The following is a 22521-nucleotide window of genomic DNA, read 5'->3' as shown; positions in this document are numbered from 1 at the left end:
TCTTCAAAATAAGGTCGAAATTGTGATACACATACGACTCAGAAAAATCCGTAAAGCTTTACGCAATTATTACTTTTATACATAAGTAAATAAAGGTCATGTTCTCGTGAATATATTCAAGCTGTTACGATGTTATAAAAATAATGGCAAGCAACGCATCATGCCCGTAAAACCGCGCGTAGTTTATTATAAGTTAATACGCACCCGCCTTAGCAGATAGCGTGTGATACAAAACTGAGCAATATTTTTTGAACAGTCAAATAAGGTTTCACATTGAAATTTAGTTTTGCAAGTCACTGGTGATATAAATTTTGATTAAATTAGTCAAAGAAGACAAAGACGCAGTTAATTTAAATTTAGGCAGCATTTATTGATGTACTTAGTCTAAGGTATTTTTTGCATTATTAGCACTAATCAGCTTGTCTCTTGACGAAGGCCTCCTCCAAATGTCGCCATGTTGTGTCCTTCGCTATTCTGTACTTTACCTCTCCTACTATTCTTACATCGATCTCCCAACGCCTCGCCTGCCTTCCCTTGCTTCTCTTTCCATCCTTCTGTTCCTTCTTTGTAAATTTTTACCTTCTACTCCAATTATACTGTAACAATGTGATTATAATTATGACAATTTATATTTTTTTGAAATTACAAAAGGACCTAACTGTTTTTTTTTCAGCGTTTTAGGTGCACAAGACAGCGATTCGCAACTTCTAATTGAAGTGTAATAAAAATGAGATTTGGATCAACATAAACAAAGCAAGCGAGCATACTTTACTTAAACTATTTTCACATGAGCTTAAATAAATGTCCAATAGTGTACAACAACCCCAGTATATCGGTGCTATTGTAATAAAGTTACACGGTTTTTAACCCGGCTAACTCACGCGCTATTGTCTGCTGGCTTGGCACGGGTTTGTTCTTTTTGTGTTTAAGACAAACATTGTTGCGTAAAATAGAATGATCAATTATTTTTAATTTCTTTTAAATAAGTGTTTTATATAATAACAGACAACCGACCGACAGACGTCTCAGTCTGATTAATTGAGCATTTTTAGGTAATTCAAAAAGTTTACCATTAAGTTTAAAAAATATTTTTGGCAGTAATGAATTCATTTTAATTAGTTCCTTATTTAATAGAAAACCAAGGAAACTTACAATTAATATGTCATCTTCGTTTTAACAATAAACGTTTCATTTGTAAGTTAGATTCAAAATATTTTCGCGACTGGAGTATTTTCAAGTGTAATAGTGTTGTCATTTAAACAATGATATCGATAAAGATTAACACATTTTATTTATTATATTATTAAGATATTTAATTATTCTTATTAAATTATTATTTATTTAGATAAACCATGACTAGCGAGCCAACTACCTTTTAAGGTTTGAGGATCCTTTGCAATTTTCGAGTGTTATTTTGAGATTGAGAGTAAACAATTAACAGCGTGTGGAACAGTTATGAGATTGTTCTCTATATATACGTTATTCGCACTAATTGCCCGAATTTTTAGGTTTTATGGCTCTCGTATGCGTTGAATGTTCGACACTCCTCAGGGCAATGTCGAAAAAGTTTTCTTAAAAGGCGAGTATCGAACTTGTTTATGGATTGGTATTTTTCCGCAGTGTCAAAAACAATCTAAGGGCCTTCTTAATATAATATAGGTCGGAGCAATGGCGCTGGTATCAACTGTCATTGTTATTATATGCCACAGAGCTCGTAAATTAAGAGCGTTAAAGTCTTTGATTAATCATGACTTTGATTTATTAAATTAGAATGACAATGGCATTTGACACTATTGCCATTGCTCCAACATATATAATAGTTTTAAGTGACAAATACTGTCTGAGTAGGTTTTATAATTCCGTCCGTAAATTCTTACTCCGTGCTGTATGAAAAACTCATCTAAAGCGTGGTAAAGCATTATTTTTAACTTTGTTTATAACGTTATTACTTATTTATTATTATACTTTTAATTAGAAAAATAAACTGACCAGTAAATTAACTGTTACAAAAGTGTGTCTACATTGTAACAAAATGTAATTATTTATGATGCAAAATAAAGTTCTATCGAAATGTTACATCACTAGTTACAAAGTAAAAGCGAAGCGCTGTTTCTCTCAGTCCCAGGAGAGCCAATATATTGTTATTTGTACCTGAATACCTCCCTCTTCCCTCCTCGCCCCCACTGTGATACTAACGTTTGATATTGCGATATACTAACATTTAATTAATATATTTGCGATCTTTTAACTGATTTAAGATTTCTGAATCAATACATTCTAGGCGCTACAATCCTTGGACTACAATCAATATATACAAACATAGAAAAATGAGGCTATATTGACCTCATTGTTCTATGGTGATTGATTTTTATATGTAAGTAGGTACGTAGCGTACATGAGTTTGCAGTGGCTTACAAACATCGACGTGTGCTTTAGACATGCGGATCTTCTCACTATGTTTTTCTTCTCCGTACGAGCAAGTTAAACAGTTCTTCTATAGTAGTATAAAAGGCCTTCTAAACCAAACTCAAATCAGATTTCATAAAAGGATTATACTGAGTACATAGTTATTTATCTTTACGCGGCTTCATAAAACAAACATTAAGTTTTCATTATTTAAACAGTTAGCTTTTCTAATCGGTTAGCGGTTCTATGAAATAATTCGAGAAACTTTATTTAAAAAAAGGACTACAATTTTTATTAAAGTTATTAAGCGACTATTTAATACCTTATCCGCATTGTTAAGTTAATAAGTATCAGGCAGTATTGGAAAATTACTAGTAAAAACTAAAATTGGTAGTGTAATTTTTATTGTAGCTATTTTTTTTTTGTCCAATTTATGTTTACCGTATTTTAGAATAGATAGATTGTAACTTATACTATAGAAAATGCATTATGTATCAGGTTGTACTTTAATAAATATATCTAGAATATATGTATTTTGTACAAACCAATAGGAGTTAATATTGTATGACTATATAAAAGGAGCTTTCCTAAGTGAGCAAAAGCAATTCGCTATAGAAAAAAGTTTTACATTTTAACTTGTGAAAAGAAAGTTTGAAATCCGTATTTAGCTATAGATCAAGACATTAACTTGGGCGGGCGGTTGGCGGTTTGGGCGGACTGTGTGCGCATACAAACTGCGGTTAACAGCGCCTAACTCAAAGTATTAGCTTTGATTTATATCGGGGCTGAGGGGAATTCGCGATACAAAATTGTGTTTTTATCCAACTACAAAATGCTTTTGAACCGATCATTCGGGTACGGGTAGGAAATTTCATAAGTTTTCGTGACTTTATAAAACAGCTATCGTACCTACTCGTGTCCATACTTTAAAGCATGCGCCATACAAAAATAATTGTTCAGATTATCAAATAATAATTAACGTATAAAATATTTTAAAGGCATAATATATTAAAAATAATATAGTTCAAAACATATGTAGCCATTTTTTAACATGAACTTTTTGATAGTAATTTTTAAAATATTTAAATTAACATCCAATCAAAAATAATATACGTAAATTACGCCATGTTAACTAAAAATATTGAAAAATTAAAATTTATCTAAATCTTCATTTCTCTTCATTCTTACAGAATGTTGAAAATATGCTTACTACTCCAGTTTTCCATACACGCATCTATTAATTGTCTAATATTCTATTCGATTTGCGTTCACTCATGATCTGAAAACAAACCTAACCACTAGGTTATATCTAACCCTTGAGGCTAAGGGTCTTAAAACTAATCATCAATCACCGCATTTACCACGAAGAGTGTTCAGAGGAGTTGTTTGGATTAATGCCTGCAGCTGAGTTTCATCATCGAGTCAAGGCAGAATACGAAATTTTCCCCGTATCACATATCACATCGATGTCCATCGTTCGACAACTTGAGCATTTTTAAGGCAGTTTTTGCCGCGCACAACTATTTCGTGCACTAACTGCCCACTGAAGTTATGAGAAAGGCCGCACGCACTCGCGAGCCCTCTTACATTGAGAGTGTCCATGGGCGGCTGTATCACTTAACATCAGGTGAGCATCCTGCCCGTTTGCCCCCAGTTCTGTGTGTGTACTTATGTACACGCGTTAGAAGTTATGCTTCTCTGGCGAAAAGATTAAATTCTTTTCAAAATTTTTATTATACGTTTGTAGAAAAAACGACACGAACAATAGAAAAACTAAAATGTTGACTATAGCTAACTTCAGGGTGTCGGTCTCTTATCTTTTATCCGCTACGCGCCAAAAGAAGTATAACTTCAAAATATATAATAATCAACGTATTTATGAATTGAGTACGAACTGTACGGTACTGCATCAATGTCTGATGATGATTGTCTTTATTAGTTTTTTTTGTATACGAGGGTTCGATGCGATGAAAGACATGAGAAACAATTGCGTTTAAAAATATATTCACATGAAACGGCCAGATTAAAATATGTTGTATAGAGGGAACGTGTGTTGCTGACACAGCAATATTAATACTGTGCGCGTGCCAGACGCCAGGTGAGGGATGGGTCCGGGATGTATTCCACTTTGTATTCGAAGTAAAATTGCTAAATACTTTCTTTTTACTTAGGTCTTCATTCGTAAGTCAAGTTACAATCTCGTCTTGAGCGCGTTAAAATATGTCAAACTTTATAAGGAAAATGGTTTGACAGCACCAAAATCAAGATTTTAGTTCGATCGATGTTCTATTATCCCTATTCTATCCTCATGCTTAACCAGTAGTACGTATATTTTTGATTTACAATTGATTTATTTAGGTATAAAATGCGTCATGTAAAGAAAAATATCAGTGTACTTATAACTCTGAGTTGTAAATACAATTAGCACTACATACCAGTGAAACGTTAAAATCTTTCTGGGTTCGATATTCGACTATATTATAATTTGGACTTGATAGGCATAGATAGCAGCCTGATGAAAAAGATACAAAATGTCCATCATTACAGAAATAACATCATAACTCATAAGGGACTTCGATCATAAAAAATATTTTTTCACCGTAACATTACAGCATCAAGTCACCAGGTGCTTCCATTTACTGAACTGGTCTTAGCTATATAGCAAATTCAAAAGTATAAAATAAAATAAGCATGTATTCACCGAACCAAAGCGAAATTCACAATCCAAAGGTGCATTTAATAATCAGTTGATTGATGTTTATTGCTTAGGGGCATCCCATGACCCGAATACAAATACTTTAACAGCCCTATAGCCTATAAAATAAAGCGTATTTTATGAAACAAATATTTCTTACATCGTCGAATTCTCACGAAGAATGCTTTGTGTAATTACGAGACGTGATTGCATTTGACGTTCTACGTTTATTGAAAGCCCTATCAATTGGAATACATGCGCTTGGAGGGTACTTGACGTTGCAATATCAAAGGTATTTGCGTTTATTAGAATTATTTAGTTTATCTGACAGGTGAAATGCTTTATATAATTGACAATATTGTAGCCGCACGTGTCGTGCAAAACGAACTTCAGATTTATATATAACTAGCTGACCCGGCGAACTTTGTTCCGCCTTAATGGCAATAAATAAGCAGATTGTTTTTTTTTTATTGGAAAAAATACAAAAAAAATAAATACCTACATTAATCATTCATTATTATTTCTGTATTTTAGTACATAGGTTGCTCTTCACTTAAGTACCTTGTGATACACGACATTTTTTGTTTTATTATCAGGCGCAAAAACAAACAACGCAGATGGTCTTCCGACCCGTGAACATGCCACGTATAATTGACCATGGGAAAAACATTAATGTTCTAGATTTAAACCACAAACTTTTAAGGATTGGCCTTGTGATTTGTTGATGGTCATGGCAAATGCAAGACGTATCGGAAATTGAAGTCTTTTAAATTCAAACGGCATATCGGTTGGGATCGGTTCCTATCATTATCGTAGCGTAAATTACATTGTTCATCAATTTTCTAACCACCAAACGCGTACCGTTGCACAGTTTTGGTTGGATTATGTTTCGAAGCATGATTACTACGGAGCCAACCTTTAGGCGCAAATTGTGCGGTGGTAAGCCAGGCACGTCCAAAGAGTTTAAAATCCGCTTGATTCATCGACAGGTACTTGACCATTACCGATAGTCAGCAATTGCTCCGTGAAATCTTCAGCAGATGTATCATTAAGCAAAAAAAAAAACAAAAAAAAAGTATCTTATGTCCGCCTCCTGGCTCTAAGCTACCTCCCTACCAAGATTTTCAGCCAAATCTGTTCTGCGGTTCTTGACTTATAAGTGGTGTAACTAACATGACTTACTTTTATATATATATATATATATATATAGATGCTTCAAGCCGTCTCGGCCATGGCGGCTCAACTTTATTGAGACTGGGTATGTAGCGCAGAAACAAAAGTGCATTAAAGTTTTGTTTCTGGAATACTATTCCAGAAACCAAACGTCCAATACAACTTCCAAACGTCTCATACTTCAATGGAACTAATGTCTGACTCACACTCGCGGTCACATAGGACATCTTTTTGCGTTGATCCGATACATCTAAACCTTTAATATTCGACCTCAGCCGGGATTTGAACATGAACTCATGATCTGTAGTCGAACCTAACCACAAGACCCATGGGTATTAAAACTAATCAATGAATTTGATGAATTAAGTACTTAAGTATTTGAATTAAGAACTCTATGTGCGCGAGAAAAAACCCTTACGAGCCTTATTAAGGTAAGAGGTCAGAGTCTAGACTTAGTGATAAGTGCACTTGACATACGACAGTCAAAATAAAATGAACAACAACAACAGACAGCTCAATCAGAACAATAACTGCAGAGATTTGAGACCCATTTTTTTTATAGAACGGGGGGCAAACGGGCAGGAGGCTCACCTGATGTTAAGTGATACCGCCCATGGACACTCTCAATACCAGAGGGCTCGCGAGTGCGTTGCCGGCCTTTTAAGAATTGGTTCGCTCTTTTCTTGAAGGACCCTAAGTCGAATTGGTTCGGAAATACTTCAGTGGGCAGCTGGTTCCACATAGTGGTGGTGCGCGGCAAAAACTGCCTTGAAAAACGCTCAGTTGTGGAACGGCGGACGTCGAGGTGATACGGAAAACCATAAAGTACGCAATTTTGAATTAGGTAATTTATGTTGAGAATAAAAACAATTAATTCGATAATAAATTACGTATTTCAAACAAATGTAGTGTGGGAAACATAGTAGGAACAAACAAATTAATGTTTCAATGTGTCGCTGGCACACGGTGACGAGTAGACACATAATTATGCCCTGGGAAGAGCGAGGGTACTGACTCTGGCGGTCGTTTGCACAGTATTTCAATTTAAATTGATGCAGTCTATATAGTTAGTAGATCTACGCCACGCTAGGGATTGCTATAAACTTACCTTGTTGCAAAAACTTTTGGTTTATTGGTTTAGGACATCCTTAACACTTGAGACAAGGTGCGGAAAATTTGGTAATGCGTTTGTAAGAATACCAAAAGCGGTCACAAATATAATATGTTTAGGAGCGAGTCTTTGCAACTGCTTGACTTCTGAGATACGGGAAATAGTTTCTCATCAATCGCATCAAAGTACTGTTTTAGTGTGTTGTGTCTTAGGCCCATTTAAGTTATTCTGTTCTTCCTTTTTAAATTTTCATTTCACTGATTCTCTAACGTGCCTAGAAGGGACGTTCTCATCGTTGCCATTTGGAGATGGAGCAATAGCTATGATATGTATAACTTTTATTTAAACGCCTGTTTAACTGAATCCTTCCGAAGAACGCGTTTCGGTCAAAGCTCACCGATGTCCAAGTTGAGCATTCTGATAAACGAGCTAGGTCTTGGATATCCATAGTTGCTCCCCTCACTTTAAAATCGTCTTTTTTTAGTTTTTGTAATATTATTTGTTTTGTTCATTATTTGTATTATTCTTCTTCTTTGCCTATAAGTGCTTGTCACATAAAAAAATTGTATATTGTGGTTCTTTAACCAATGCCAAGCGTTGGCAAGCTTTTATCAAGAAAAAAATAACTGGTTTTCAGAGCTAGTCGTATATACAATTTATTATTGCTAATTCACGTGTGTCAGAATAAATAAAGCCCCGTCCACACCCCGTTGAGTTAATGAAGCTCAATAAACAGATATTACACGATTACGCGGCACGTGCCGACCGCCTGTGTACCGGCCCTAATCAATAATTTATTTAAATACGACTTGTCGATGACGGACAGATAATAGTGTTTTCTTATATAATTCATTTTAAATTCACTTAATTGGTAATTACAGAGATTTACCTAATACTCGTATAAAAGATATTGCAAACAAAATTGTAATACAAAAGTTATTACCAAAAATACTTAGTTTTCCTTTATGTAGAGTTCTATGGTAATTAGTAATAGTAAGCCAGTGGCGCTAGAATGAGGATTTGGCCTCAGATTACATCAGTTTCTTTGATAATTTTTATGTCATAGACAATTAGGTGATCAGCCTGACACATGTCATGGTTTCATTTTTAAATTAGAGATCTGCCGGTTTCCTCACAATGTGCCTTCCCATATCGACTACGACTTTCTGACTACGTATCTAACACTCGCTGTGTTAGATGCATAGACAGAAAGTCTATTAAAATATAAATAGACCCTGATGCACAGCCGGGGATAGAACCTACGACCTCAGGGATGAGAGTCGCACGCTGAAGCCGACATTGCTTGTATGGTAAGTACTTTTGTTTATTTCATTTTTTTTTTTTTGGAGTGTTTGTTTATTCGCACTCTCCATGTATTTTTAATTTTGACCGATTTCTAAATGGTTTACAATTCGGCGGAATTTTATATTTTATGAATTTCCAGACTAGAATCATTATTTTTGGAAATTTTACCATCGTAGAATCCTTATTATATGAAGAAAATTATACAGGTTTTATAGGCACATTATGGCGTACACATACATGTACGTATTAGTTTTTAACAGAAATAGCTAGTAGGTAGTTTGGTCTTAATGGTCTCCACCAATCATGGCCTACGTTAGTACATATTTATATATAGAAAAGCATATTCACACGGTACATTGGATGATCAGACAGGCTATAAAATGACAATAAAGACCTCCCGCGTTCGATTCCGAATAAAAAACAAAGGGCACAGTGGGCGCAGATGGAGCCGGAAGCACAGTAGCCGCCGGTGTAATTAGCGGGCTCATGTTAGAATTTTGTGTGAACTGCACATAATATACAGGGTGTCTAAAATAAATTTAGTTTAAAAGTAGCACAGCTCTGCGATTCTGTTACTCACTTTTCGAACTCACACAGAGGTTTTCGCATCGGCGGTCGCTCTCAAATCAGTCGTGAAGCAGTCATTTTATGATTTGGCATTCTGAAAAGGTGGGAGCTTGTAGTTTATTGTTTCACGACTGATTTGAGAGCGACCGCCGATGCGAAAACCGCTGTGTGAGTTCGAAAAGTGAGTTAATCGAATAATGAGTTAATGAATCGCAGGGCTGATCTAAGTTGTTCCGACATATTTCAAAAACATTTAATACAATTGCGCCTACACTTACATATTTAAACAGACTGTTTTATAAATATTAGGTGCTGAGTCAGCACTCGGACTGACTCATTTAACAGTTAATAGGTCACTTTCAGCCTTTCCATTTCCTGTCAATATCAAAGAATATTTAATTTTCTATCCCAAATAAGCTTACAAGATATATGTACCTAAATAAATAATATAGTTTTAAAAGATTTTTTAATTAAGCTTTAGGTACATTAGGTTATCAAGCTTAAATAAATTACAATTTGTGAAGGTAGCATAATTTCCTATACTAACTTTGGGAGCGTTCAAGTATTACGTAACTTTATAATTATATATTTTTATATAATATTATTGTAAAAAATATATAATTATTAGTATAATTTTGGGGGGAGGGGGTCTTTTTGTAAAATGTTACGATGCGAAGCGGGGATTGAATTACGCATTATTTTTAATATTATTTTCGACTTTCCAGTACTTTACACCACATAATGGTAACTTTTAGGTATAAAGAGTCACTAGGTTGTCACGAAACGTTTTACTATACTTGGGTAGAGAAAAACGTTACGGCGCGTTACATGGGGGGGGGGGGTCAATAATCTCCAAAAATTGCGTGACGTTATACTTGAACGCTCCCTTTACAATTGAAATGATCTTTTAAAATATCATCAGGCGCAGAAAAGTAACCTGACCGGTCCTTTTTTTAAATATGAACAGTATAATTTAAAGTTTGCTATTTCGCCATATGACACTTACGTATTTTAGGTTACCTTTTTGAGTCGTCCTGTATAAGTGACGTGTAAATGAAGCGCGCACGCACAGTTTTCATACTCCCCCCTCCGCACACCCCGCTCACCACGGCCTAGTAACATAATGGTTTCTTTGAGACGTGGAAATCGGTTTGCATATTTAAATATGTATGTCTACTTTTGTATACAATACTACTTGTCTTTATACGTCCTAAAATTGCATTGTAAAAGAATTGGTTGAATTGTATAAAAGCTTTTAAAGTTAAAAAGTATGCATTGGAAGCAATGTTTTTTAATAGCACGGCAAACGGGCAGGAGCCTCATCTGATGTTAACCGATACGCCCATGGACATTCTCAATGCCAGAGGGACAGCGAGTGCGTTGCTGGCCTTTAATAAATATAGATAGATAATGATTTACCTTACTTGTACCTGCCCTGCGATTCTGTAACTCACTTCACGAACTCACACAGCGGTTTTCGCATCGGCGGTCGCTCTCAAATCAGTCGTGAAGCAGTAATTTTATGATTTGGCATTCTGAAAAGGTGGGAGCTTGTAGTTTATTGTTTATCAGAATGCCAAATCATAAAATTACTGCTTCACGACTGATTTGATCGCGACCGCCGCTTCGAAAACCGCTGTGTGAGTTCGTGAAGTGACTTACAGAATCGCAGGGCTGGTCTTATTTTGGTGCCTCTCCATTACTGGAGATTGGTTACCTAGTAGTTACTTGCACTAAGAAGAAGCTAAAAGGTGTTTTTCTTACGGATCAGCCTTGCGATTCTGTAACTCACTTTTCGAACTCACACAGCGGTGTTCGCATCGGCGGTCGCCCTTAAATCAGTCGTGAAGCAGTCATTTTATGATTTGGCATTCTGATAACGAGGGAGCTTGTAGTTTATTGTTTCTACAGAATCGCAAGGCAGTAATCAATGCGATTATAAATAAAATACAAAAATATAAAATTATTACAGGCCCTATAAAAATGATCCATTAAACAATAAAATAGTAATGTTTTCAATATAATTACTCAATCGAGCCAGTCATTTTAGATTGTTTTACTGTGTTTATAATATTGCAATGCATACAAAGCTCTCGGTAGAAGCTCATTGCTGCGCCTTTTTAACCTTGCTATAATCTAATAAGTCTTTAAGAGATAAGATACAACAATTTATTCTAACCTTCTTGGGACAATTAGTGTGGTAAGTATATGGACTCAATTTCCGCAATTAGACGCTCATTTGGTCCGTTGTGCGTAAAGTCCAGGCTAATTAAGCCAGCCTGCTTCCAGAAGTTCAGAAGCTTCCTGGCCACTTAGCAGGCTTCATGAAGCGGCCTCACTGCTCCGAGTATTTCTGCTGGAGCCACAGCAACGCATTCCAGGACTACGTGGGTGACTGTATCCTGCGGACTGACTGACTGACTGCGGCCTCACTACACTGAGGACTTCAGGGCTTATTGACTGATTAGGGGAGATGTATAAAGGTCTTATTGTTGCGGCTGTTGAACACTACATAAAACTTCAAAAGATATTCAGAACTATGTAAATGAGTATGAGTATTCATGAGTATCGCCTAACGTAACATACTATTTTAACTTTTCATTTATTTAAAAGATAGCCATACATTAGAGGTCCATAAGGGCTCAAACAGGCGTATAATGCGAGGTGTCGAGGGTGTGACCCCCGCCTTATAAATCAACTGTGATTTAATATTAATGATGTTTTAACCTTAGTGATTTATTTTGTATGGCGTAAGACAGAAGTGATTGGTTTATAAACTTAAGAGAATAATCACATTCATAAAACGTGCCACGTTTCGTTTAATTGTCATTTGTTAAATTGTATAGCGGATCTATAGATCTGTCAGAGACATTAACGAAATACGCCCTCGTTTCAAGCGCTTTAAATTCTATCTTATAAATTCTATCTCCAGAAGCTTCTCTGACTGCAGCGATGCGGTGAACATGAGGTGGTATTCCTGATCAAGGTGGTTTCGTATGCTTTGAAGCAAAGGGAATGACATAACAACGTATTTTCCGTGTGTACTTCTTATTGCTCTCTCAGTGGTACGGGCGATGCCTTTTCCAAGATACTTATAAGAACGATACAAGCGTTTGCAAATATTAATTTAATCTAAGACAGACCACAGACAACCTTATCGCATGAGGTCAGAGGATTTTTTTAAATTTCAAATAAGATTCTTTACATTTTAATATATCATACCTATTCCCGCGACCATCTACAACTTAAGGGCCTCAGTGTGAGATCCCCAGTTTTGTTTATTGCTAATAACGCGTCGTAGCTCGTAAGCCAACGCCACCAAATTGCCTCTGTCTTGTGGGGCTCGCGGCAACCCCACTACTTTATAATCATACTTTTTGTAATGTCTACTGGAATCTGTTCTTAATAATGTTCCACCATGTCCCCATCAAACAGTAATATAATAATAATTTTTTTTAACGGAACTTCTGTGTGGAAGTCAGAAATTTCCTTTTACATGTTTTGACAACGGTAAAAGAAATCTTCATCGCGCGTTTAGCCCAACTTGATTTATGCTTTTTTCATAATTAAGGTTTATCAAATCATTTTAAAGAAAGTCGTGTCACGAAAATACCAAGAAGCAATTTAACTTTACCAGCACTAACATTAAACTTTATTCAATAGTTACCAGTTAACAACTAAAGACCCAAGAACCGTGTAAGAAATGTTGTTAAAAATATATTTTTAAATTTTCTGATAAACAATAAACTACAAGCTCCCACCTTTTCAGAATGCCAAATCATAAAAAGACTGCTTCACGACTGATTTGAGAGCGACCGCCGATGCGAAAACCGCTGTGTGAGTTCGAAAAGTGAGTTACAGAATCGCAAGGCTGTTTTTTACATACTCAATCTATCTCCAGTTTAGACTTCGAAAAATTCAAGGTCTAAAATAACAAGTGAAGCAGTATTGCTCGGCTAGTAACATAGCCTTGCTCCCGTTCACTACACAAATAGCTTTTTATTTGTCGATGTCATTAGTATGGTTTCACGCGTGCGCCGGAGTACGGGTGCTAAAAGCAACCAGACACGAGCAGCCATGGCTTGTGAAATCTTACAATCTATACAAAATTTAAATTACAGTACAGAACTGCTTTAAATATTTGTTTATTTTTTTATGTATAGTTGCGCGTAACCCGATACGCTTACCGTTATACGTACCTTTAATACTTTTCAAACTCATTGTAGAGCTACTGATGTCCATTTATATGTATATTAAAATAATCAGTGGCGACCTTTTTAGGTCTGCGCCTCAGATTCTGTATCTGTTTCATGATCATTTGTCAATCTAATTGGCAAGTAGGTGATCCTCCTGTGCCTGACACACGCCGTCGACTTTTTGAATCTAAGCCAAGCCGGTTTCTCACAATGTTTTCCTTCGCCGTTCGAGCAAATGTTAAATGCGCACATAGAAAGAAAGTCCTTTGGTGGACAGCCGGGATCGAACCTACGACCTCAGGAATGAGAGTCGCACGCTGAAGCCACTAGGCCAACACTGTTCATATATATATTTATATTAAACGTATTCCTGGTTTCGAAGTAATATGGGTTAAAGATTATTCTTAAGAAGTCTAAAAACACTCCATAAATACCTGGCGCTTGGTATAACTTTATTTGTATGGAGTATGTCAAGTCTGTCGATCTGGAATGATAAAAAAGCTTGTTAGGAATGAAATTACTGCTTAACATATATAACAGTCACTTAAAAACAGGAAAATCTATGGAAAATCCCAATGAGTTGGAATGTGAGGCATTAATTGACGGCTACCGAATTTGTAGACGACCAATTATCACTTCACTCGGCACATCTAGTTTTGTTTCAGGAAATGTATTTTGTTTGATTTACATGTTAACAATATGTAACTGTATATTTTATATTTGGTATACACACAAAAATGTGAATATGAATATGGTAAATGGTACTGCGAAGGAATAAGTCATTCATTATTTTCATAGATGGAACTCAGGACTTTGGTCTAGGAGGCTAGCTCAGTTAAACCAAGATGTCGATAGGCGAAACAAAACTATACTGCTCCCAAAGAAAATTTAACTAACAACTTTTATTTATTTTCTTATTTTAACAGGACCTTAATACTAATTCAATATAAAACTTATTAATATCGTATAAATTTAATAATACTCAGGGTGCACAAGACACGCGTAAATGGCGCTTCTCTAATACCAAGTACCTACGTAAATTTGTACGCGCACTGCAAGCAATTGCGAGCGCTTACCACGCCGAGTGTGATTATTTGGGATTATTTATATAATGTGATAGTAAGGTCCCTCCTTACCTCTAACTTCTAAATATATAACCGTGTTGTTATTTACAAGTGAAAATAAACTATGTGATTAGAACCATAGATCAATTACATAGTAAATATATTAAGTAGCCATCTACTTTCTATCATTAAAACTAGTAACATGTAAATAAAAAATTGCTGTCATAGAAGAAACCATAAACAATTTCAGCTTTAAGAAAATACATATTGAAAACATGTCTCTGTAGTTGCTTAATAATTAATAAGTTCGAACTATTTTTATGTTTTAGTTAAGAATTATAGCCAGCACAATCCATGCGATACTAACTCTGAGGTCGTTAGCACCCGGCTGTGCACCAATGGATTATATTTTTATGTGCGCAATTAACACTTGCAATTAATTTTTAAAGCAATTAAGACTTAATCAACGGTTTGTGTCATGCAGATAATGTTAGGTACTTCTTGTCTATGAACAAAATTATTGATGAAAAAGACGTTAATATGTAAGGAGGCCCCATTTTAAGTTAATATTATGTCTGGATGAGTTCTTTCCAGTACAGTACCTAATATACGGAAATTATTTAGAAATATAAGGAAATATTTTTAAAGCTAGTAAACGTCAAACAAAGAACATTTTCCTGTGTTGTGTAGCAAGTTTTAATATAAATTCCTCCCTTTAAGCCTCGAATGGAAAGCGAAGTGGCTAATGAAATTTCCGTGTCACACTGTACTATACAGTGCAGACAGAGACAAATGAAGAGGATGTCTCTGGGGAGACGGGGGTATTCTGCGGCCCTCTTAGGGAGTATAGTTAAGGAATGACCGTCGATTTAAGGTTAATTACAGAAATGCCTACCTACTGTTTTACTTTACCAATATACCTAAAGAAATGAAGTATAAGCTTTTTTTTGAAAATATATATTTAATTTAATTTTTCATCGCTTAAAAATCAAAATCAGACTGCTAGCATCATTCGACGTCTAAACGTTTAAGCAACAAAAAGCCAACATCACATGGTGTTCCCAGGCGGTCACCCATCCAAGTACTGACCACGCCCGACGTTGCTTAACTTCGGTGATCGGACGAGAACCGGTGTATTCAACGTGGTATGGACGTTGGCAAGCAGTTAACTGAAATTGATATTTATATATTTTAATATACTATATTATTTTAAGTTTATTAATTTAATATAAGCTGATATTGATTAAACTGTCTTAGCGTATTAACCTATAAAATAATGTAATTTAATAAAAATAACATTTTATTGTAAAAAAATATAAACTAGTAACGCCATCTTTGGAAATAACGGTGAATTACTTGGTAATAGTACTTTAAGGGTTATTTATGTAACACGATCTATGTTTGAGTGGTACAGAGAATAGATCACAGATGTCTCTATAATAAAACATTACTATTATTTATGAAAATAAATATGAAAACATGATAAAAAACGTTCACATTATATTGCGTATCTGTAGTTATAAGGTGGAATAATGCGTTTTATATACTACACATTTTTCAATAAAATTATAGGACCGTATTATATCAATATGATTTCTTAAGCAAAATCTTAAATTTACGTAGAATAAAATAATTACATTTGTCTCGTCCACCTGACCCTTGTTGCAATACCAAAATAAACTTACCAAAAACAAAAAGCCAACATCACGTGGTGTTCCCAGGCGGTCACCCATCCAAGTACTAACCACGCCCGATGTTGCTTAACTTCGGTGATCGGACGAGAACCGGTGTATTCAACGTGGTATGGACGTTGGCTACTAGTATTGTTAAATTATTAAACAATTGCTTGGTTTATTTTTTGTTAATGATATCTAAATTTTTAATTATATTAACAGTTATCGTGTAATATCATCATGTAATAAAACAGATTCACCTATATTCCAAAATTAGAGAGTTATGTCTCTTACTCCTAGAAACAAAGTAGTAAAAGCAAAATCTATATTTTAAGACAGAATAAAAGAAGGTAATGGTTTTATTACTTGGATACTAAGTAGTAAGTACGTTACATATACAATTATAAATATCAAATGAAAGCTTATTTTGTTCCCATTCTATGATTTAAACATTGTTGTTATGTATTTAGCGCAAATAGTAAAAAAATAACTTAATGTATATTACAGTAATTCATGTAATTAGAGTGAGGAGCAAAAGCGTTTACGATTGTTTCACTGTTTAAACATAATTATGGATGACACAGTAACCGCACATTACGACGGCACATTTTGACGAATGTTTAGTACGTAATATTTTATTACCACTCTTTTCGCGAAAATATTATGACCTTAGTGAAACAGGGATATATTATTACCACTCTTTATTAGTTTTTAAATTATCGCATTAAATTTTATGATTATTTGGAAGAATTACAATTTAAACTAAAACTATCTTTATGCTCGTTGCGATCTATTTCAGGGGAAGTAAAATTTGGTAACGTGTATAACTAACATTGAGCACAAAATAATTTCCGTGGAATAAAGATATCCTCGTGTTTTTTTATAATAAAATGTTTTGCGAAAATTCTGAAAAAAATACAGTTAAGTATAGTACATCACCCAAATATTTATTAGTACATATACCAAAAATTATTTTAGGTATAAAGATTGGCTGTAGGTACCTACTGTGTATTTTGAATACTAAATATGTTTTTTTAAATCGTAGTAATATATTGTTTCGTTTTAAATATATTCTAGGGTGATGAAATATAGATGGTTTTAATGATAAAAAATATGTGTCTTTGTATACAAAAGGTTAGTTGTTTTGTAACTCCTAAACACCATGAAGCGGCTTCTGTATGTAAGTCACGATGTGAAGCCATCCTTGGCACATAATTAGACTAGTTCTAAATGGCAACTGATGCAACTTCTGCCGTGAGATTTACTCTCAAACTAGGCCGAAGACATGAGTGAATTTTTTTTGCGTAGATGTCTTGAAACGAAGTAACAACTGTTTTTTATTGTTTTCGTTAAGTGGTTAAAATTAATCTTAAATTAAATTGTTGCAGACGCATAGGACTTTTCTTTTATCAGACTTTTCTTAAGTTAAAAATATACATAAAATTATGCGTTTATTTATAGAAATCGTTAAATTACGTTTATCGGTTTTACGCTACATTCAAGTTTAAAAAAAATGCAAAAAGCCAATATCACGTGGTGTTCCCAGGCGGTCACCCATCCAAGTACTGACCACGCCCGACGTTGCTTAACTTCGGTGATCGGACGAGAACCGGTGTATTCAACGTGGTATGGACGTTGGCAATGTAAAGTGCAAAATTTAATAATATATTGAATTATACGTAATTACAATTATACACCAAAATATATATGTACCAATAAATGTTTACTTTTACTTACATGAAAGTTCTTCATGAAATAAATCTCACGGTACTATTTTGCCTTAAAACTTTAAACATACACTATTAGCTAACAATTAGCTTTTCAGTTTTCATAGTTTTTTTAAACAATAATAAAGTAAGGAAACCAACCTTTTAGTATTTAAATATTATGTATACTCTTTGATATATAATTTCACGTCACGTTCCTATCTTTCACGTAATAGGCATATATATAACATATTTCTATGCGGAATGACTTTGATCATAAACTTCTATTGCATTTTCGAATCTGGTACTATACAGTGTTCTTTGAAATGGAAGCAACATTTAAATAACATTTCTTCAAAGACACAAGTAAACTCACCTTAGCTTGGCAACGAATTGCTGGAAACCACTACATCGTGTTATGTAAATAATGTTATAATTCGCACATTACAGCAAATACCAAAAACGAAGACCCAAATTAATATGACATTTATTACCTAAGAATTAATTATCTAAACTAGTTAAATCTAACAATCGCTGATTTTCTTCTACTAGCATTCCTATACCTGTAGGCTATAACTACCTACTAGAACTAGTCTGGAAATAAGTTACAAATGAAAATTCATTTTTTTCAACTTTTTAATCTTTTTGAATTTGGAACACGTATTATTTTAAAAATTTCTTTTGATATTGCCGATTTTCTAAAAAAAAATCACGATTGAAGAACACAGTTCTAAAGAAGCTGATCAAGTGGTCGGAAAGGTAGTACATCCTGCGTCAGTGATGGTTTTCTTGGTGTATTTTGAGGCAGACCTCAACCCTTTTGTCCATATATTTGTGGCCAAACAGATTAAAGGTAAAAGCAAAGGTGGCCATTTCGAATATAATATTTTATTATTTTTTGCTGAGACTTTAATAAACAGGTGGGTATAAATTTTAATGATATGACATTACTTCGTTTAAAAAACAATATTTTTATGGCTGGATTAGGTATATGTCATTTTGGTGAGTAATTAAGTATTAAAAACGAAATACCTTGTAAGCACAGTACTCTTTGGTTTAAGCTCAATGAATGCTTGCGTAATGCTAGGTCATTAACTCGCTCACTCTTGCGCAAGTAAGGTCGAACACCTGGGAAAAGTGCTGCGGACAAGTCGACTGATTTCACCTACAAAATTACCAGAGATAACATGAAATTCTCCATACAGATTCGCCCACAACTGTTAATAATGATATACGCATAAGATTTTAGTGAACCAGTCTGCGCAGACGCAATACACCCTTTAGAAAGATAGTCAACGATAGTTGTATTCACAACTATTATACATATAGCAAAAGTAGGAAACATATTTAATGCGTATCATATTGGGCATTCACGGAATGAGACGGGATGGCAGAATTAGTCGTGTGGATTACCAGAGTGGACCGGCACTACTTCCGCTGAGGAACTGCTTTGACTGGCGCAAGATACCCAATAACAATTCAAGTTATTAAAGGCCAGTCAAGAGGCATCTAAAGAAGAAAAAGAGAGAAATTATTTACTTTAATCAAACAACGATGTATTTCCATACGGTTTTGTATTGATGTTGAGCAGCGTGCGACTCTTATCCCTGAGGTCGTAGCTTCGATCCGCGTGCATCAATGGACTTTATTTCTATGTGCGCATTTAACTCGCACGAACGGTGAAGGAAAACATCGTGAGGCATCCGACATATCTTAGACCGAAAAAGTCGACGGCGTTAGTCAGATACTGGAGGCTGATCACCTACTTGCCTAATAGATTTAAAAATGATCATTAAATATATTCAGAAATCTGAGGCCCATGCCTAAAGAGGTTGTAGCGCCACGAATTTTTTTTATATTGATGTACCTACCATTGATTTGAAAATGTTTTGAAATATTTGCGTTGAGCCGGGTAAAATTGCTTTATATTATTGTACTTTAAATTAAACAAAATTTCATTGTAATTTAAAATTCATTAATATGAATTTCTGCATTGAATATTCGACACACTGTCCCGACTGACAAATTTCCCTGCCTCGCCCAGATATTGTCAGAAGCCCAAAGATGGCCGATCAGGTTTATTACATAACAAAGGAATGTGCTTTCTAGCCCGCCGGCATTTAAACATCTTAACAACTTGTAATTTTGATGATTAAATTGTTGAGTACAAAAACAATGAATAAGTTATTACTGGTTAAGAATTTACAAATGTTTTTGTTACCTTCGGCGTAATTACTCAACTTCTACGGTTTCGATATTTGTAAATATGTGAGGAACATGTATACTAACATTTTTAGTATAGTAGTTTATTCTAAGAGTACATTGTCTTCACATATAATTATTTAACAAATGTAAACAAAATATTGTAAACCTATTTTAAAATGGTAAGTGTGGAGTTTCGTGCCCATTCTTCTCCACACGAAACTACCTTTTGGAAGGGGCAACTAGAATCTTCTTTGTATTTTGTTTGACGTTCAAAAGTGACATTTTTGGTGATCTAATTGAAATAAATGATTTGACTTTACATTATAGTTACTTGAACTTTTCCAAAGCCGGCATACGGTGTCTTTTATCGTTAAGTCGCGGGGACATAATATACTTTATCCCACTAAAAGAAAATGCACATACACATATATAGGTATGTATTATAACGTTATATATATACTGCATAGACGGGTTCTTTTTTGTTTTCCTCGGAAATTGAACTAAAGATTTCCAGGTTATAGAGTCCAACTAGGCTACTATTTCGAGTTCATCTGTCGTACTACAATGACATTTAAAATTAATTAAGTAAAAGTTTAAAGACATTTTTATTAGTTGATTCGTCACATTTCCGATAGAACAGCGAAAGTTCAAATATTGAAAAGTATCAATAAATAATATATTATGCTAATAGATGGAGTAGCGGACGGTTACGTAACGATGAAAGCCGGACGCAAGCGTTTGCCCACTTCAACAGTACAGGCGAGTACAAAAGTCTGTAATATTGTATTTATTGGTATACATCTTGTAAATTAGCATACATATTGATTAAACCATTTGGTTAATGATTTTTTAGTTATTCCATCGCCAACTGTGTGTAAGGTATTGTTTATTCTTGTGTAAATCTGATGCGATTTAGGATCATAAAGATAAATGAGATCTGTTTAGAAGTTTTTTTTTATAGAACAGGGGGCAAACGAGCAGGAGGATGTTAAGTGATACCGCCTCCAATGGACACTCTCAATGCCAGAGGGCTCGCAAGTGCGTTGCCGGCCTTTAAAGAATTAGTACGCTCTTTTCTTAAGTTAGTGTAAATTATACTTTTCTAAGTCAATTGGTGTATATCAGCTCCCTTGGGCGTTGCAAAACTATTCATTTAAATATTAAAATACCATATTGTCTTACAATGTACATTTCATAAGCTCTTCATTCTCTCGCAGTCCACGGAAATAATAAATCCATCAAAGAGGTATATTTAAAAAAACTTTTGTAAGCGACTGTACGCAGCATTCTTGTTAAAAGGACTAATACGATGGTGAAGTGTTGCTGTAACGTATCTGTTAATTATGTACCGACCACGCAGTTAGAATACTTTAAATGGTTTCTTGTAATCCGAAAGTAGAGTTTTTATTCTGATTTAATAAAAACATATAACGACATCAAACCGTTCCAATGTCCGAAACTTCACATGATGGTCTACGATACAGAAGTTGAAACAGGAAGACGGCAGAAATAATAGAAAAGAAACATTATAACTCATCGAATCGTTCTTTTCTTTCGGTTTTTTGAGATTGCATATATTGTAAGGAGATATTTCTTTTATTGTGAGACACAGCGTTAAACTTCACACACAACTGAGCATATTTTGTTCCATAACTGAGCATTTTCAAGGCAATTTTTGCCTTGCATCACCACCACTGAAGTATTTCCGAACCAATTCGACTTAGGGTCCTTCAAGAACAGAGCGTACCAATTCTTAAAATGCCTGCATAGCACTCGCGAGCCCGCTGTCATTAAGAGTGTCCATGGGCGGCAGTATCACTTAACATCAGGTAAGCTTCCTGCCCGTTTTCCCCCTCTACTATAAAAAAAGAAACAAAATTTTACTGAAAACCAAACAGACATGACTTAATCTTATTAACGTCTAATTACTCATTTCGTAAGTATGGCAAATCCATTTTAATCCATAATTTGTCATACGGGAATGACCTCTGTATACTTAGCGCTAAATCTACACTTTGAATTTTAGACATAGATCGTAGACTGCCATTAACAAACACTACAATCTCCCTTATTTACACTTTTTTTACACGCGTTTTTGTTACACTTTAAACCTAATCTGTATCTGTTTAACACAGTGTATATACAATTTGACAGTTACAGGCGTTTCAGTAGGTAGGTAAAACAGTATTCAACTTATTTACTTTTCACCTATGGCTGCTTTCGATATATTTTAGAATTGTGTCGTATGTGTGTGTGTAGGTAAGATTATATGTGTGAATGTTTTTCATGCCCTGAAAAACTGCCTAAATTTTATACAATTTTGTGATTTCTCTATCATAAGAACCGCAGCAAGTTACAAAAAAAATCGCCTATTTAAGCCACAATGCACCGTGTTGAAATGAATGTAATAAGCAATAATG

At 34.7% G+C, this 22521-nt stretch overlaps 3 non-coding genes across 3 annotated transcripts; all 3 read right to left on the bottom strand.

Moving 5' to 3' along the window:
* Positions 1–15557: 15557 nt before the first annotated feature.
* LOC125053434 lies at positions 15558–15676 on the bottom strand. The gene has a single exon (XR_007117574.1). It is a non-coding gene; the product is annotated as a 5S ribosomal RNA (ribosomal RNA).
* Positions 15677–16213: 537 nt separating this feature from the next.
* LOC125053435 lies at positions 16214–16332 on the bottom strand. The gene has a single exon (XR_007117575.1). It is a non-coding gene; the product is annotated as a 5S ribosomal RNA (ribosomal RNA).
* A 1379-nt stretch (positions 16333–17711) lies between these two features.
* Positions 17712–17830, bottom strand: LOC125053438. The gene has a single exon (XR_007117578.1). It is a non-coding gene; the product is annotated as a 5S ribosomal RNA (ribosomal RNA).
* Between the last annotated feature and the right edge of the window lie 4691 nt (positions 17831–22521).

The sequence above is a fragment of the Pieris napi genome, chromosome 10 (assembly GCF_905475465.1).
Source record: "Pieris napi chromosome 10, ilPieNapi1.2, whole genome shotgun sequence".
In the NCBI taxonomy this organism is placed as follows: domain Eukaryota; kingdom Metazoa; phylum Arthropoda; class Insecta; order Lepidoptera; family Pieridae; genus Pieris; species Pieris napi.
This window is presented reverse-complemented; position numbering and strand designations above follow the sequence as displayed.